The following is an 18150-nucleotide window of genomic DNA, read 5'->3' as shown; positions in this document are numbered from 1 at the left end:
GTCAGAGCCATGGCCTTAAGCTGAACGCCAAAAATGTATAGTCATACCCTTTGGGAAAAACAAGGTACCCACAAATTACCACATAGGTGGTAATCCATTAAACGGAAGAGGTAATCAGGACCTAGGGACCCAGGTTGACAGTAACCTCTCATTTGACACTCACATTGCCAAAGTGGTTAGGAAGACCTTCTATATTGCCCACCTTATCATGAAGGGTTTCACATCTAGATCAAGAGAGGTCATTGTGCCCTGTACTCTTCTCTTATCAGGCCAATGATTGAGTACAATGCCCCATTTGGGATGTATCTCACCCGACACCTGCAGCAGTTGGAAAGACCCCAAAAGTTCCTCACCAAGAGGATAAAGGGTCTTAAACATATGTCATATGCTGCCCGACTGAAAAACTCCAGCTCTATTCAGTCGCATACCGCCTACTCAGAGGTGATCTGTGCCTGACGTACAAGGCCATGTCCAATCCAGAATTAATGGACATGCTCCACCACAGAAAATCCAAATCCATCAGAGCCACGAGAGCAAGAGACTTAAACCTCAACACAGAAATAAATAGGACGTGCTGGAGGGACAGATTCATAACCCAGAGGCTCCCTACACTCTGGAACAGAATCCCAGTCCATGTTAGGCAGAGCCCCTCACTGACTCTATCCAAGAGAAATCTAGACGAGTGGATGGGAGATCGAGGTTTATCCCGGGGGTCATCTCTGTGTCACTACTAGACAGAGGCACAGTAAACTAAACCCTAAAAGGGCGTAGTATTCTCATCCTAAGGGGTGGTGAAAGCCACACACACTCTGGCTAGGCTTATAAATGCCCTAGGGCAGATAGCCTAGTCTGAACCTATGAACCTATGAACCTATAATGGGCTCAAACTAAATTATTAAAAAGTGTAGTACCATCACTTTGGGTAGATAATCCCTCCTCGCATCATTACACTGTCTAGGAAACACACTTGTACAAAATTAAAGGTACTTGGGCTGATAAACCCCTCTCTTCTGCCCATAATATGACAATGGTTGTCAGGAAATCCTTTTATTTAGTACAGCTAATTGCCAAAGGAATATTATCAATGCCGGGAAGAGATAATAACTCCTTTATTCTCAGCTTTGATCAGGACGGTTATTGAGTACTGCACCTCCTTGGGATATGTCTCACTAGCTACATCAAACAATTAGATGACTCCAATGGTTCCTAACCAAAAAGATCACAGCTGTTATGTCCCTGCGCAAGGGACAGAAGTGCTACCCCTTTATTTAGTGTCTTACAGACGTTTGAGGAGAGATATCTGTCTGTCTCACTTGCCATTCCATTAGAGACCCCATTGCCCTCCACCTCCTGTTTCTCCTAAAGTCCAATATCTCCATGAATGCTAGAACCAGGGATATAAAAGGTGGAGGAACAGGTTTATAACCCAGTGTCTCCAAAACATATGGAATAAACTTCCATTGCATGTTAAGCAATGTGATTTACTGTCTCCCTTTAAACATTACCTAGACGACTGGATGAGTATCCACAAATTTACTTACTCCAGGACTGACTGGTATAGTCCCTCCCTGAATAAAGGGAGTGCAGCCTAAGGGAGGCTACTCACAAGGTATGAATGGTCATGAGATTCAGTGAGCTTGAAATATTGATGAATCTATGCATTAAATCTACTCAGTGCTACTAACTATTTTTACCTAAATTTTCTGATTCTAGCAATATTTTTGTAAAAAATATGATTTTCCCTCCTCAATTATTATTCAAACTATGCAATGTTTGTAATACTGACTGCTTAATGTTATTAAAAAAAATCTGGCTACAAAACTTAACAAGGTTACTACTAAAATGTATATTTCTGTGTATAACATTATTTTGTAGTTGTTAGTGTCTGTTTGTTTTTGTATTAATATTATGTAGCTTTCCTTCCCAAGGCATTACTAAAAATGAACCTCTTCTGACTAGCCTCAGTCAGCCTTTGTTGCTAGACAAAGAAAAATAAAAAGTAATAAATAAACTACTTTCAAAAGTGTATGATTCAGGGTAAAAGGAAGTGCTGTATATTGTCCCTGCAATGTAAACACTTAATGTTTGTGGTCCCGTCTTGCTTGTCCCATCTTAATGTAATGTTTGATTTATTTAATATACTTAGAGTGTTAATGCAATGATAAAAGCACAATAGTATCCACCCTGTATGAATGTTCTAGTCTGAATGCTGTAACCAGCAAGATGTTTTCTGTGTTCATTTGAAATGCAACATCGGACCGAGTGTCTAACTTTGACAATTTTGTTGATGCTCCTTTGTCTTGTGGTTACTTCCAGGAGATCCTGTGAAGAAAACACATGTTTATTATCAATGGGTGCACCCAGTCACCAATAAATAAACAAATTAAAAAAAAGCCTAGTACAGAGGTCTTTAAGGGAGTTGGTTTCCTACCAACTCAGAATAAGGTCACACAGCTGACAGATGACAGCCAACTGAGAAAGACAGGCACTGTGATGTATGCCTTTTCAGTGTAACCCATAATATAAATATCATGCCCCTTTAGAGAACAGTTTTGTTTGAGTTTACTTGCTGGCCTTACATAAATCTGCATAGGAATTTTAAAGTTAGAATTTGAAACGTAGATTAAGTACTTACCAGTTATGTATACTGAACGTGTCAGACAAATAATGCACCACTGAAGTGTGTTAATCATGTAACCATGTGAACCAGACTTCTGCTTCTCTGATTGGTACTGATTATATTCAAAATGTATTTGATATAAACTGTTGGTTATGTCTACCAGTGTACAGTGATGTATCTGACTTAGGTGGATTTTATTTCTCCTTTGGTCTGTACTTAAATGGATAATGCTAGATGGATACATCCAGTTAAATAAAAATAAATAACTAAATAACTGGACCCTGGCAATTTTAGAATACAGCTATGCCACCTTACATAAATAACCAATTTCTACAGTTTCAGGTTTTCAGAAGTAGTAACAGGGCTAGAGAAATAATGCCAGGGCTGAATGGGCCAAATTTAATTGGGGGAGGCTGGATGGTTGGCAGGGATGGGGGCAAAAAGGATACAAAAACAGTTTTAAACAAACAATGGGATAAATGTTTATTTGTTTAGGGATTCATGTTTATACCTGACATCTGCATTTGAAGAGACAATGCACAATTATGGCTTGGCACTAAGATCCATCTTTTTGGGTTATGGCTACTTTTGAGGAGACAAAACAGGAATATAATTTGGAGTCAGAAGAACATAGCCTTTTTATTGTGGAGGTTGTTGGACCGAATGAACCTGAAGTGGGAGTTAGCAGATAGACCATAACAGCCTATCACCCAGAAAAAAAAAAGGGAACGAGTATATCTGGGAATCCCAGAACCCTAAGAGGAAGGATGCAGGAAGAACTATGCCATCTGGCAGTTGGTGTAGAGGGTTAAGGTCATGAGCTTTATTGCCTGTGGTATGGGGTTTGATTCCCTCTTCCTTCATTTGCATACTGTGTGACCTTGAGCAAGTCACTTAACCAGACGGTGCTTTGGAACAACTTGAAATATGGGCTAGGCTCCTCAATGACCCTCTGAACCTCAGGCTTAGGGACTTCCTGTGAACTATATGATGAGACAAATGGCTGCTGATCAGTAGGAAAAGTAAAATTAGGAGGAAGAAGGTGTGATTTATGCCTGTGCTGTCTGTTCATTCAGAACATTGTACACTTGGTGTAGGCTTTATTGAATCCCAGGGCATGTTTTTCATGTAGCGGGCTTCATTAGTTCTTTGAATATTCAACCACTAACATAGTTCCCTTGACTTAGTTTAAACCACTAATAAATGCAAAACACACAAAAAAACAAAGACTCTCAAAAGTAAAGTGCAAGAAAACTTTACTGGTGTCTCCTGGTACCTCGGCTAAAAAGCCTTCAAGGGATAAATTGTTACACCAACAGCATATTTTTTTTGTTGTGTCTTTCGGCTTTTCCCGGTTAGGGGTGGCCACAGTGGAACTCCGGTCCGCTAATGAGTGGCAGTAGATTTTTACGTGCCAAGTTGCTGGCCCTGACACACAACCTTCAACAAAGGTACGCCCATTCACGCATGTCTCCACACAGAAGACGCTCTAGCTGAAAATCGAACAGGACAACATCTTACTGTGAGACGACAACGCTACCGCAGCACCGTCACCGCAGTACTACACCAACAGCATATTATTTATATTAAATCACATGATGTTAACCAATTATGACATTGCAAAGCCCTTTTCATTTAAAGTGACTTCAAACCATTAAAAATGCGTGTAAACTCATTCCCCAGCCTTACATTGTTTATACACTCTGTTGACTACAATTTAAAGTCAGTACATATTTCTATTTATGTTTAACTACATGCTTCAAATCGGACATCCCTGCAAAAATGAAATTACGTTGCAATTTACTTTAACAGCATCAATTTCACATATTAATATTCATCTCCAGGTTGAGAACTGAAGGAAATAAAGTATTGTAATTAATGATGAACCTGGTTTCCAAGGCTAACAATTTTCTATAGTGAGCTTCCCCATGTTGATGTCAAGGTATAACCAACCCACTGAAAAATAAAGAAGAATCTGAGCCTGCATGATTAGAACAGAAATGATGTGCCACTGGACTATCTAATCTCCTATGTCTGATGTCCCCCATATGCTCCAAAATACGTTTTTTTAACTTGTATTTTAGTTTGTCCAATATACCATTTCTTAGGTGAACAATCACAACCCAAGATATAAACAACTCCACTCGATTGACAAGAAAACCTCTGTGTAGCCCTGTAAATTCTCTCATTAATGCTACAACCACGTAAATTTCTAACTTTTGGGCATACCTTACACCTACGACAGGGATAACACCCAGCCTGACCATCTATTTTGTCCAGCTTCCTATTCAATAACTTTTCAAATTCATGCACCTCTTATATGAAAAAATAATGTGCTCCAAAAATGAACCTTTAGTAGATTCATTTTGCATCAGGGGCGGCCATGGTGGTGCAGCGGTTAGCATAGCCACCTCACAGCAAGAGGTTCTCCGGTTCAATTCTTGGCTGGGGTGCCTTCTGTGTGGAGTCTGCATGTCCTCCCTGTGGTCGCGTGGGTTTCCTCCGGGTGCTCTGGTTTCCTCCCACATCCCAAAGACATGCAGTAGGTGGATTGGACACTCTAAATTGGCACTAGGTGTGAGTGTGTGCATGTGTGTGCCTTCTGTGGAAGGTTGGGCACTGGGCTGGCAACTTGACACTATAAAACTCCACTGCCAATCATGAGTGGACAGATGATCCACTGTGGTGACCCCTAATTGGGAAAAGCTGAAAGAAGACAATTCATCTTGCATCACTATGGGCCAAAATTTCCTGATTAACCTTGCCAAATTATGTAAAAAAGGGGAAAATTTGCTAACAAAATACATCTTCCTAGTACCTGTATCTGAAGATTGCTCTTCATATCTCCTTCTAACTCCCTTGCCATCACTTAGTCAGATTCCTAATACCTTATTCTCTGTTCTTGTCAACAAATCAGGGGAATAACCTCTACAAGATAGCCTATTTCTTATTTTTAAAAATTCCTGACCTATCCTTTCCTTGTCTGATGTATTACCAAAAATATGTTTGTACTCCCCATAAGGCAAAGAATTCAACAAGTGGAGGGGGATGCATACTTAAGGCTAATAAAAAGTTATTGGCTGCATTTTCCTTATGATAAGATCTAAATTGCACCACCCTATCTTTACTCACATATAACTCTAAATCCAAGAACTGCATTACCTCTCTGTTGGTTTTGTGCGTAAAAGAACTACCGAAATCATTTCTTTCCAGTTCAGTCATGTAAGTTTCAAATTGTTCCATTTCCCCATGACACACAAAAATCAGGTTGTCTTTATGCCTCCTATAGACCATGACCTTGTTGTTAAAAAAACATTTATTATACATGAATTTCTGTACAAAAAAATTAATGAAAATGATTGCATACAAGGGAGCAAATGAGGTACCCATAGCGGTGCCTCCCTTTTGCAAAAACAACTCCTTGCCAACTTTAGGCAACTGTAATATTCTCAGCTGAAGGGGTCCCCCCTAATTATCTTAGACTGTGTGGGGATCCCACAAAAGCTGCTGGCTGGGGGAAAATGAGAAAAAAAAATAATTTTCTGAGTACATGCTTTAACCAAAACATGTTTGTAATATGACCCTGCTAGGATACTTCCAATAATCACTGAATGAACATAAGCAAGGTAAGTGCTGGTGACAATCAGCCCAGAGTGACCAATCTCAGTGCTTACCTTGGATGCTAAGAAGAGTGGATGCTCCTAATGTTCAGGGATGGTTTTCCCTTTAAGGGAGTTTTATAAATACTGGCAGGACACCAGATACTGTAACTCTCAACTTCCTTGCTGAAGAATTCACAGCAAAGCCAAAAATAACGGCTGAATAAAGGCTCAAAATCAGGAAAGTTTATTTATTTATTTATTTGACATTTGTTAACTGGGTTAGTCCAACTGAGCATTCAGCCCATTTTCAGTGGAGACCCAAGGAGAAAAGCTCCATTGTAAATACTGACAGTAACAAACTTACATTTTGAGATTAGATACAAATAATAATGAACTTAAGAAAGAAAAAAAAAGAAAAACTGATGGAACATATAGCAGACAAAAATAGTTATGGAGGCAGAGAGAATCTGGTACAAGGTAGGTGTAAAAGAACATTGAGATAAAAGAGAGAATAAGTACTGTATGTGCAGATGTTAGTACAAGCATAGTAACACTATTCCATACGAGAGAGTACATTAATACAGCTGTCCTTACAAGCGAATTACTATTAATATATACAGTATAAATGGATTATAGCTGCACAAAGACAATTAGGTGCTGGAAATAGAACACAAGAGTAAAAGTTGTAAAGGGACTGAAAGTAGTGTGGAAAAGTTAAAGAGGGAGGGGGGGGAGGAGTTAAGTGGGGTCTTGGCAGGGGCAGGACCATGAGTTTAATAGGTAGTGTTTAGCTCTTTTTTTGAAGTAGTTAACGTGTGTGATATTTCTTACATTGGAGGGGAGTTTGTTGCAGGCCAGGGACACTGAGTGCTTGTATAGGAGTTTACCAATGTTTTTATTGGGTTTATAGATAACAAGGAGATGTTGGCCGGAGCTGCGGAGTGCCCAATTAGGGGTGTAGTAGGATACTAGGGAGGAGAGAGGGGGCAGGCAGTAGGTTTGTAGAGTATGGAGTGTGTGAAATGCAGTTGTGAAAGTAGAAGTTGTTTGGGGAATTCTAACCACTCCAGTTTCTTTAGTGCAAGACAGGGGTGTGAGTTGTAGTGTTGGTTGGTGGTGAAATTAACAATCTTATTATAAGTTTGTTGAAGCTTGGTGAGTAATGTGGATTGTAAGTTAGTGAGGATAAGAACTACATTGAGTAGGGAAGGTAGTAGGAATGCCTGGACCAGAGTAAGTTTAGAGTCTGGTGTAAGGAATTGTTTTATTTCTATAGAGTAGCCTTAGCTTTTGGTGTGTTTTTTTGATACACTGTTGGCTGTGCAGGTCAAATTTTAATTGATTATCGATTATGGTACCAAGAAGTTTAGTGTGAGGTTCTACTTTGATGGTGGTGGTGGTAAGTGATGAAATGGTGAATGCGGATTTGAGATGGAGGAGAGATCTAGGAAGGAAGAGAAGGAGCTTAGTTTTGCTTGGATTTAAGATGAGCTGGTTTTCAGTAAACCATCTTTCAATGGAGAGGAATTAATTTTGGGTAAGTGTGTGCAGATGAGAGATGTCAGAGAAGGAGATAGGTGTAGCATTGTCAGCATACTGTATAAGGGAGGAGTGGCTGCATGATGTGTGGAGGTTGTTAGTAAAGATATTGAACAGAAGTGGCCCCAGCATAAAGCCTGTTGTTGAGACAGGAGGAAAACCAGTGAAGAGTGGAGGTTGAGAGTCTGAGATCTGATAGTTTTGATAGAAGTTTAGAGTGAGATACTGTATCGGAGGCCTTAGAGAGATCAAGGAAAAGACAAGATACTAGTTGCTTTTTGTCTCTAGCCTCTGCTACAGTAAGAGTAAAGGGTAGGAGGGAGATAGCAGTACTGTGGTTTGACCGAAACCCATGTTGGGTAGCAGTCAAAAGGTTTTCTTGGCTAAGTAGTTTGAGAAGCTGAGAGTGTATACATTTTTCGAGTATTTTTGAGAGTGGAGAGAGAATGGCTATGGGTCTGAAATCGGAAGGGTCAGTTGAGTTTTCTCCTTTGTGTAGAGGTACAGTATAGAATGATTTCCAGTTGTCAGAGACTGTGGCTTCTTGAATTGATCTCTTTACTAGAATTGAGACAGGATAGGTTAGCTTGTGAAAGAAGGGAGGGAGGGAGGTTATCAGTAGAGAGAGAACATGGTTTTAGTTTAAGCAAGAGTGATTTAATGTAGCTAGTGGGTACTGGTTTCAGTGAAAAGGGGGTTTCATTGGTATGAGTAGGAGAAGAGGTATGGGGGTTGGGATTCTGGCATGTGTGAGTGAGTTTTTGAATTGAGTCAATAAAATAATTGTTGAGAATGGCAACAGTTTCTTGATGAGAAAGGTTAGGGGAGGGGCTAGGAGTTGCAGGGTTACCTGGATGAAGAATTTTATTGATGGTATTCCAGAATGTTTTGGAGTTAGAGTGGTGATTGGTTTGGGCCTTATTGTAAAAATTATTTTTGTCTTTGTTGGCTTGTTTTTTTTGGTAAGGTTTCTAAGTTCTTTGTAATTTTGGAGGTGTGAATGGGATTTGATTTTGGGTCAGGTTTTCCAAACACTGTCTCTTTTGTGTGGAAGGGAATGAGTGTTTTAAATATTACTCTGATTCACTTTAAAATTGAACAGAATAGCATGTTTTGCACCAACATGCGTTCTTGGTAAATAGGAAGTATGAAAATGCGATGTCTGGATTTACTGACGGTCTGTAAATATAAATGCTGTACTGGAAAATCAAACATTTTACAAGGGGCAGGGCAAAAATATGAGGTAAAATCAGCAACATTCTGTGAAATCAGGGACAGTGACAGGCATTACTCCTCAGTGATAAAAGTGACTCACCCCTGCTGTTGTTTGACAAAATAACAGTCACTGCCCTAGTGTGGCAGTACCAGAGCTGAACAATGCATTGCAATTTGCTGAAATAAGTATAAACTAGTATTTCTATGGCTTGTACTTGGGCATATGTGTAGAGGGTTGCAATATAAAAGTAACAAGCTGGCTGTAATTTGTTTCACTTTCTAGCATAAACATCATCTGCATTGCCACTATGTTTGTGTGTGTGGAAGGGTGTGTGGGGGATGTGGTTACAGTGTATTTAAGAGCGACAAGTTTGCCATATTTTTTTTCGTGTACCATCATAAACATAGACATCACACATGATAGGTGTCTAACTTTGGTGCTTTTTCAGGAAGAGGATATGCAAAAGCAGCTGCTCATTACCACTGTGGTATAGAGTAGCACTATCGTTTCACATTGTGTGGAGTCTGCATGCCCTCCCTGTATGTGTGTGTGTGTGTGTGTGTGTGTGTGTGTGCCTATTCATGCACTCTGGTTAACCCTTGCACCTCAAAAAATGCAGCAGGTGAAATGGAATCCCTCCAGTTTCCCTGAAGATGAACTTGGTGTGTGTGTGTGTGTGTGTGTGTGTGTGTGTGTGTGTGTGTGTGTGTGTGTGTGTGTGTGTGTGTGTGTGTGTGTGTGTGTCAGGTGTGCATGTTTGTGCATGTGTGTGTGTGTGTGTGTGTGTGTGTGTGTGTGTGTGTGTGAGTGTGTGTGTGTGTGTGTGTGTGTGTGTGTGAGAGTGTGTAAAAAAAATCACTGATTTGTATCTGTGTACTCATACAATAATGCCAGGCACATATATAACTCTTTTGGGTAGCAGTAAATAAATGCAGTTAACAGGCAATTATCTTTCAAAAATAAGACATATAATACATCACAGAACATTCAGACACTTTTCTTTGAACATTCATATACTATGAGCTTCTCAGGGTCTGTGACCCCCACATCACAGACTGTATAAGTGGATTTTGACATGGACTTAATGGCAGCTATCCTCAACCACACCCATTATAAAACCAGCCCTGCTCAGAGGTGTGCACAGAGGGTTACTGTTGCTTGTGTGTGTGTGTGTCTGTGGTGTGTGCTGGGGACGGTATTGTAATCACTACTTCAGTTTTCATCAAAATCAAACCACAGAGGTTTGCACAGAAGGTCATTATAGCTTGTGATAGGCCTGGGGATAGTATGGTCATTGTTTCTTTTTTTTTTCACAGACCTCAGAGGTGTGCAAAGAAGGTTACTATAGCTTGAGTATGGACACTGCATTGTATAGGAGCAACAAACTGGAACACATTACTGTATTCACTATTTTTTTCACTTTCCTCATAATCGTACATCAGGTATGTATACAGTGGGGTAGAGCCGAGGTATCAGGAAGCATGCTGTGAATATATATGACAACAGTCACTTGAAATATATGACTATGACCAATTGAACCTCTGCTTATATCCCATTCGAATACTAGAAGAATGTATAGGCAGTGACCGTCTTTTTTAAGGGGTAGGGAGGCAGGCAGTATTCTGAAACTTAAATTGTGTATCCTCACAAACACTAGCCTTGTCAGTTTATTGTGAGCTACTATTTTTTCAGCTTTGAACATTAAGTCTTAGGCACAACATATGTCTTCCTTGAAAGAAAAATAAAATATAAGAAAATTATTTTCTTACTCATGATTTTTGTTCCAACTACCAATGGATCAAACGGTTGGAGAAATGCTCTAATTTTTTTTTTTCAAGATGGAGGTGCACACAGTCACAGCGGCTCTATGCTCTCCTTCTCTGTGCTTGTTTTCTGTGTTTTTTTTGTGTTCATTTGTATGTGCTTTCTTGTTAAGTTCAGTCAGGCTGATCTTAGATACAGTTGGCAAGATCTCTTGCAAATCGGATTTCAGTGCCATCAGGCTGTTACAAGTGAATTCTTACACTCGAAGAAATAGGAAGAGCACCAGGCTCTCATTGAATTGTTGTCAGCCTAAGCAAGAGACGAAGGTGAAGAAGACACAGGAAGCAAAAGCATGGCTGCAGGTCTGGCCTACATGCTAGGCTAAGGAAACATCCTCACAAACCACCTCTTCCCAACATATTTTCGGCTAATGCCAGATCTATCGCAAACAAAATGGATGAACTTCAGCTACAGATTTCGGAGAACAAACTTGTAAGAGACTTTTTATTGTTTACAGAGACATGGCAACACTCGTGTGTACCAGATGCAGCCATTGAGCTGGCAGGGTGCACAGCTTTCCGGTGGGACAGGAATGCTTTCTTCAATGCTTGCTGATGTTATAGCTGATATATTCAATCTCTCCCTTGCATGAGTTACAATTCCCACTTGTTATAAGGCAACCACTATTATTCCACTGCCGACAAAGGGCAAAGCCAACTGCATGAATGACTACCAGCTGGTGGCATTGACTCCCATAGTGATGAAATGCTTTGAGAGAATTATTATGAGTCTTATTCATAGGATCATAGGATCATAAGAGGTTACTAGGCTAATGGCCCTGGGGGCCTTACAAGCTTAGCCAAGAGTTTATCCCCAAAAAAGAAACCTCAGTCAGCATCTGTCTCCCCTGTTGTGAGGAACAAAGGTAGAACCCCTGGGACAAGTTTATGGTTTCCCATCCACTCATCAAGGTTGTGTTTGAAGAGGGTCAGTGAGGTACTCTGTTTGGCATGTATGGGAAGTCTATTCCAGAGACAGGGCAGCCTCTGGGAGACAAACCTGTCTCTCTAGCAGGTTTTGTTGATGTCACATATTAAATTTAGGCCTATCAAGTGGGTAATGTGCGAGGAGTTAGACTTAGGGATATGGAGCATCTCTAGTTGGGCAGGGTCCAATATTGCCTTGTAGGAGAGACACAGATCACCTCTGAGCAATCTGTATAATACCGAGTAGAGTGATAGTGATTTGAGCCTGTCCACATAGGACAGATGTTGGAAGCCATGGATTCTCTTTGTGAGGTATTTCTGTGGCCTTTCCAGTTGGTGCAGGTGTTTGGAGAGGTACATACCAAATGGGGCATTATACTCAATTATAGGTCTAATAAGGGACATAGAAGTAATAACCTCTTTTTTTCTGGATGAAATCCCTTTACTTATGAGATGAACCAAGTAAAAGACTTTTCTGACCATCGCTGCCACATGATGGTTGAATGTGAGATTGCTGTCAACTTGAGTACCCAGGTCTCTCACCACAGGTTGTGTGCTTTGTCGTTGATGTAATAATCAGTAGGGGCTGTGTTTTTGCCAAATAGTATGATAATACATTTTTTTGCTTTTAAGTTAAGGTCATGGCTTTGGCACCAGTTATTTGTAGCTGTGAGACCATCTTGCAGTATGTTAACATCAACTGGGGAGTCAATGACAGCACCCAACTTACAGTCATCTGCAAACTTGGTCAGCCACAGGCTCTTTGTCTTTGCTTAGACCTCTGAGAAGTATATGCCAAACAGTAGGGGTCCCAGGACAGATCCCTGAGAACATCACTAGTGACAGGTCTGCTGTCGAAGGTGGTAGCATCTATTTTGACCTTGTGGGTCCTATCTATGAGCCAGTTGGCCACCCATCTGACTAGATAGGGAATAACACCAAGTTGTGTTGCTTTTTGGTGATGCCCAAGTGGGGGATTGTGTCAAAGGCCTTGGCCAGATCAAGATAAGCTGTATGTACTCACTTTCCCTTATCCAGGGCCTTGGTGACAGTCTCAAAGAAATCAACTGGGTTCAGTAGGCAAGCTTTGCCCCTGACTAATCTGAATTGGGTGAGGTTGAGTGCTTGGAGATTGCCTATGTCCTTGTTTATGAGATCCACAATAATACGCTCCATGACTTTACAGATCAGACTTGTCAAGCTGATGGAAAGATAGTTTCTCAGGTCAGTAATGGCACCAACTTTGTGCAAAGGGATGACAATGACAGCTCTCCACTCTGCTGGAATGAAGCCTGTAGTTAGGCTGTGGTTGAATAGAGTGCTTAATGGAGAAGCTAGTTCTTGCTGGAGATGGTGCAGAATACAGCTTGAGATACTATCAGGTCCCATGGAAGCTGTGTTCTTTGTCTTGGATAGGGCCTTTAACACTTGATCTACAAAGATGTGAGGTGTGGGACAAGTATCGGGGGGCGGATGTCGACTGGGCCTTTGGGGGGCGATAAGGGGGTGAAGTTTGTGCTGAACCTATCAGCTAGCAGGTTGACTAAGTTAGCAGAATCAGCATAAGTGGTACCATTAAGTACTAGTTCAGAACAAACCGTGGCTTTACCATGGAGGTTCCTAACATAACTGAAGAAGGACTTGTGGTTGTCCTTTGTTTTGGAGGCTAGTTTCAAGTCATAATTGGCTTTGGAGGTTTTCACTAGTGATTTAATTTGCTTGTTGAGGCAGAGGAGGGAGTTTTTCTGATTTGGAATTTGTTCCTTTTTATCCTTGGGCAACAGCTTTTTTCCTTCTGTTGTAAAACCTGTTGATGGAGAATGTCCACCAGACAGGTTTGTGTTTCCTTGAGGAGCATATTTTAGTTCTGTTGGGTATGGCTGAGTCAATGCAGTTGTACAGGTGCTTGTATACTGCACTGGCGTACTGTTCAGCATAGTTGTCTGCATCATCTGAGGGGGGCGGTGGTGTGAAGCTGCTGATACCCTCCCTTAGGAGGTTCTAGTCAGCTCTTAAGAAGTTTTTTAGCCTGGTTATGGCTGGGGAGGGGTTGGGTGGGATAGAAACTTTGAATAAGACAGACTGATGATCTTATCTCACCAGGGAAGAACATACTATGGGAGTGGTGCAGCAGTCGTCCATGTTGGTGAGAACCAAGTCCAGTGTCTTATCTCCCCTTGTGGGAGATAAGACCAGCTGATCTAGTGCGTTAGAATTGATGAAGTCAAGGAATCGTTGGGTGAGTGCATTAGTGCAAGAATAGTTTACCCAGTCTATGGTAGGGTAGTTGAAGTCACCAAGGACCAGGGTGTTGGGGGGGTACCTTGATGGAATCAAGTAGGTCCAGGTAGGAGGTGTGGGTGTCCTGAGACATTGATGGGGGTCTATAGCTGGCTATTACTTGGATGGGTGTCTTTCCAACTGTCAGTTGCACCTGGAGTAATTCCATTGTGTCATGTTGGTAAACCAGTCTGGAGGTGTGCCTGTCCTTAATGAAGATAGAGACTCCACCACCACAGTTTGAGGTCAGGAAGTATGGAAGGAGGTATAGCCTGGCAAGACAGGGGTGCTCTCTGCAGCCCTGAACCAAGTTTCCATGACTGCACACACATCGGCATCTTCCAGTGTGAAGAGAGCCTCCAGTGAGTGCATTTTCAGATTAAGGCTCCTAGCATTGAGCAGCATGACCTTCAATTTGCTTTTTGACAGATCTTTTATGTTAGAAAATTTGTGTTTGGGACATGGCCTAAAAAAGGCACAATGGGGGAGGCAAGAACTTTGGCCAAGTTCCGGAACCCCAGGAGTGACAGGAGAAGGCCATCTCTGGCAAAGCATCGTGGCCTGTCAACCATGTCATCCCAGGCAGATAGATACTGGATCCCCTTAGAAAGACACCAGAAACTAAGCCAATTGTTGAAGTCATACATTTTTTGTTGGTATTGTGGTATCATTCTTGGTGAAGGTAGGATGCTGCTTAGGGCTAGGGTCATATCTGCCTGGAGTACATACTCTGAGAGCTCAGTCATGTCTCTCTTCATATAGTCCATGGAGGTATGTCTCAAGTCATTCACATCAGCATGGACAATGACATGACAGAGTGATACTTGTATCTGTTGTGGAGAGACATGAGTACGTGTGTGATATGGTGGATTCTAGTGCCTGACAAACAGCTGACAGTGACCTTCTCCTTGTTGAGCCTGGTGAGGGGGACATTGGTGTGTCTCACTATCATGTCACCAGTGACTAGTATGTTTGGTTTATTGTTATGCCTTATGGGCTGCGTTGGTTTATTATTTTGCCTAATGGGCTGTGTTCGTGAAACACTGGTGCACTGACTACTGTGTGTGATGTGATTGGTGTTGTGTGTGGAATGTTTGTGAGTGTGTTTTGGGGTCTCTGTTGTTTAGGTAAGATTTTGTTGAGGACCCCTACATAGGTGGGTGTGTGGTTCTGTGATGTGGGTGGAGTGGTGCTTGTGCTGGCAATCTCCTCTTTGGCAGGAGTACTGACTGTGGTGTGAGAGAGCATGGATTCCATCTTACTGCTGCAGATGCATCTCTCACAAGTAGAAGAATTAGAAGGGGACTGTCTGTGAACATATTCAGTCAGCTATACCTGATACAATGGATCCCACGAAGTGTGCCTGAACAGGTCGACAGAGGATGCAGTCAGTACAACATTGCATACAGTTCTTACTCATTTGGAGAATAAGGACTGTTACGCTCGATTGCTTTTTATTGATTATAGTCCAGCCTTCAATATGGCAATACCAACGAAGCTCATTAATAAGCTGTCCATACTGGGTGTGCCACCAATTCTTTGCAATTGAGTCTTGGATTTCTTAGCAGGCAGATCACAGTCAGTCAGGCTGGGAAATGATATCTCTAAAACAATAATAATAAATACAGGAAAGCCACAAGGCTGTGTGCTGAGTCCAATGCGGTACACCCTCTTCAGTTCTAATTGTGTGCTGCTTCTCAACATGACACCAATATTGTCAAATTTGCAGATGTTACGATAGCCATTGGTCTGATCTCTGGGGGTGATGAGTCAGCATATAGGAGGATAGTGGAGAACCTTGTGAAGTGCTGTCGGAACAGTAATCGCTCTCTTAATGCCAGCAAAACAAAAGAGATGATCATTGATACATAGAGAAATAGGGGTCACCACTTACTATTATATATTGGTGAGTCTGAGGTGGAAAGAGTGGTTACATTCAAATTCCTTGATATTAACATCTCTGAGGACATTACCTGGACTCATAACATCACAGACCTGGTAGAGAAAACCCATCAGCAATTGTATTTTCTGAAAAGGCTGAGGAAGTTTGGCATGCCCAATACCACCCTCAGCAACTTTTACAAATGTACTACTCAGAGCATTCTCTCCCCCTCTATTACAGTATTGTTCAGGAATAGTACAATACAGGATTGAAAGGCACTGCAGCGAGTAATAAAAACTGTGCAAAACATCATTGGAGTAACAGTCCCTGCACTGGAGGACATCTACACCAAAACAGCTTTTAGGAGGGCTCACAACATTATCATGGACTTTACCCACCCACAACTCAAACTGTTTATGCTGCTACTGTCAGAGAGGCATTATAAGAGCATGATGGACAGAACAACCAAGCTAAAAGATAGTTTATACCTCAAGCTATTAGACTGTTAAATAAAACTCACATGCTACCTCTCCTTCCAGTATTGTAGGTTGGTTCACATTTGGAGGGAAACAAGCTTTCTTTTGCACAAATGTGCTCTTTTGCACGGTTATATATATTTACTGATACTGGTATTTATATTATTGTCTATTTAATGTCTTAGATTACTTCTTGTTAACTGTTGTGTTTTTATATGCTGCTGGAGGATTTGCAGACTAAGAACTTCATTGTACTATGTGATGCTGTCTCTAGTACATATGACAATAAAGCTGAATTGAATTAAATTGAATAAAGACTCAGGTAAGAGCAGAGGTGGGGGACTTTGCATCTATGTGACTAACAGCTGGTGTACCAGTGCAAAGACTGTAGACAGTTACTGCTCTCCTAATCTGGAGTATATGACAACCAAATGCAGACCCTTTTATTTACCTTGAGAGTTCACTGCTGTTACAGTTACAGCTGTTTACATTCCACCAGATGCTAATACTTGCACAGCTCTAGGTCACCTGTTTGACGTCATTAACTTGCAAAAAAAAAATCCATCCTGAAGCTGTTCATATTATAGCTAGTGATTTCAATCAGACGGACTTAAAGACATTTCTCTCCAAGTTTCATCAACGCATCAAATATGCAACCAGGGAGGAAAATACATTGGACAAGGCCTATTCAAATATCAAGGATGGCTATAGGGCAAAACAGCTGCCTCATCTAGGCCAGTTAGACCATTGGTCCATACTCTTGACTCCAACATACACTCCTGTTACAAGAAAAGACCAGATTACTACAAAGATTGTTAAAATGTGGCCGGAATGTGCACTCTCTCACAGCTATAAGACTGCTTTGAAAGAACTAACTGGGACATTTTCGAGGATCAGGATCTGGAAGAGTATGCATCAACAGTACTCTTCTATATAAAAACCTGTGTTGACAATGTTATTGTCAGCAAGCCCATTCATGTGTACCCTAATCAGAAGCCCTGGATGACGAAGGGGGTCAGATCGCTTCTCAAACACTGCAATACAACCTTCAGGTCTGGCAACAGAGTTTGTTACAGATTGGCTAGAGCCAACCTAAAGAAAGCCATCAGAGAGGCTAATGCAGCCTATAAAAGGAACATAGAGGACCACTTCACCAACAAAGACCCATGACAACTATAGCATAGTATTCAGCACATCACCAATCATAAAACCAGTAACCATATGGCCTTTGATGGTGATACTTCAATGGCAGAGGAACTTAATTATTTCTTCACCCATTTTGAGGTGAAAACAGTAGAGATAGTCACACCTAGACACCGGCAGATAGGCCACAGCAGTCTCATGTCACCTATACCAGCCTCCTACAACCACACCTTCGCAGTACAAGAGCATGATGTAAGATGTGTGTCAAAGAGGTTAATCCAAGGAAAGCTGCTGGCCCTGATGGAGTGATGGGATGGCTGATGGAAGAATGCACGCTCCAGCTTTGTGGGGTCTTCACAAAGATCTTCAACCTGTCTCTGTCTAAGTCTACTATTCCCTCTTGTCTGAAGTCAACTACAATCATTCCACTGCTAAAGAAACCTGTCATTAGTAGTCTCAATGACTACCGTCCAGTGGCACTTACTCCAGTCATTATGAAGTGTTTTGCACAACTGGTTCTGCGACACATCAAGGACAGTCTCCCAGTTATCTCAGATACACACCAGTATGATTACAGTGCAAATAGGTTTAAGGAAGATGCCATCTCCACTGCCTTACACACTGCACTTTGTCATCTTGAGC

The sequence above is a fragment of the Protopterus annectens genome, chromosome 4.part0, assembly GCF_019279795.1.
Source record: "Protopterus annectens isolate FY-2018-M chromosome 4.part0, PAN1.0, whole genome shotgun sequence".
Taxonomy (NCBI): Eukaryota; Metazoa; Chordata; order Ceratodontiformes; family Protopteridae; genus Protopterus; species Protopterus annectens.
Note: the sequence above shows the minus strand (reverse complement) of the source record.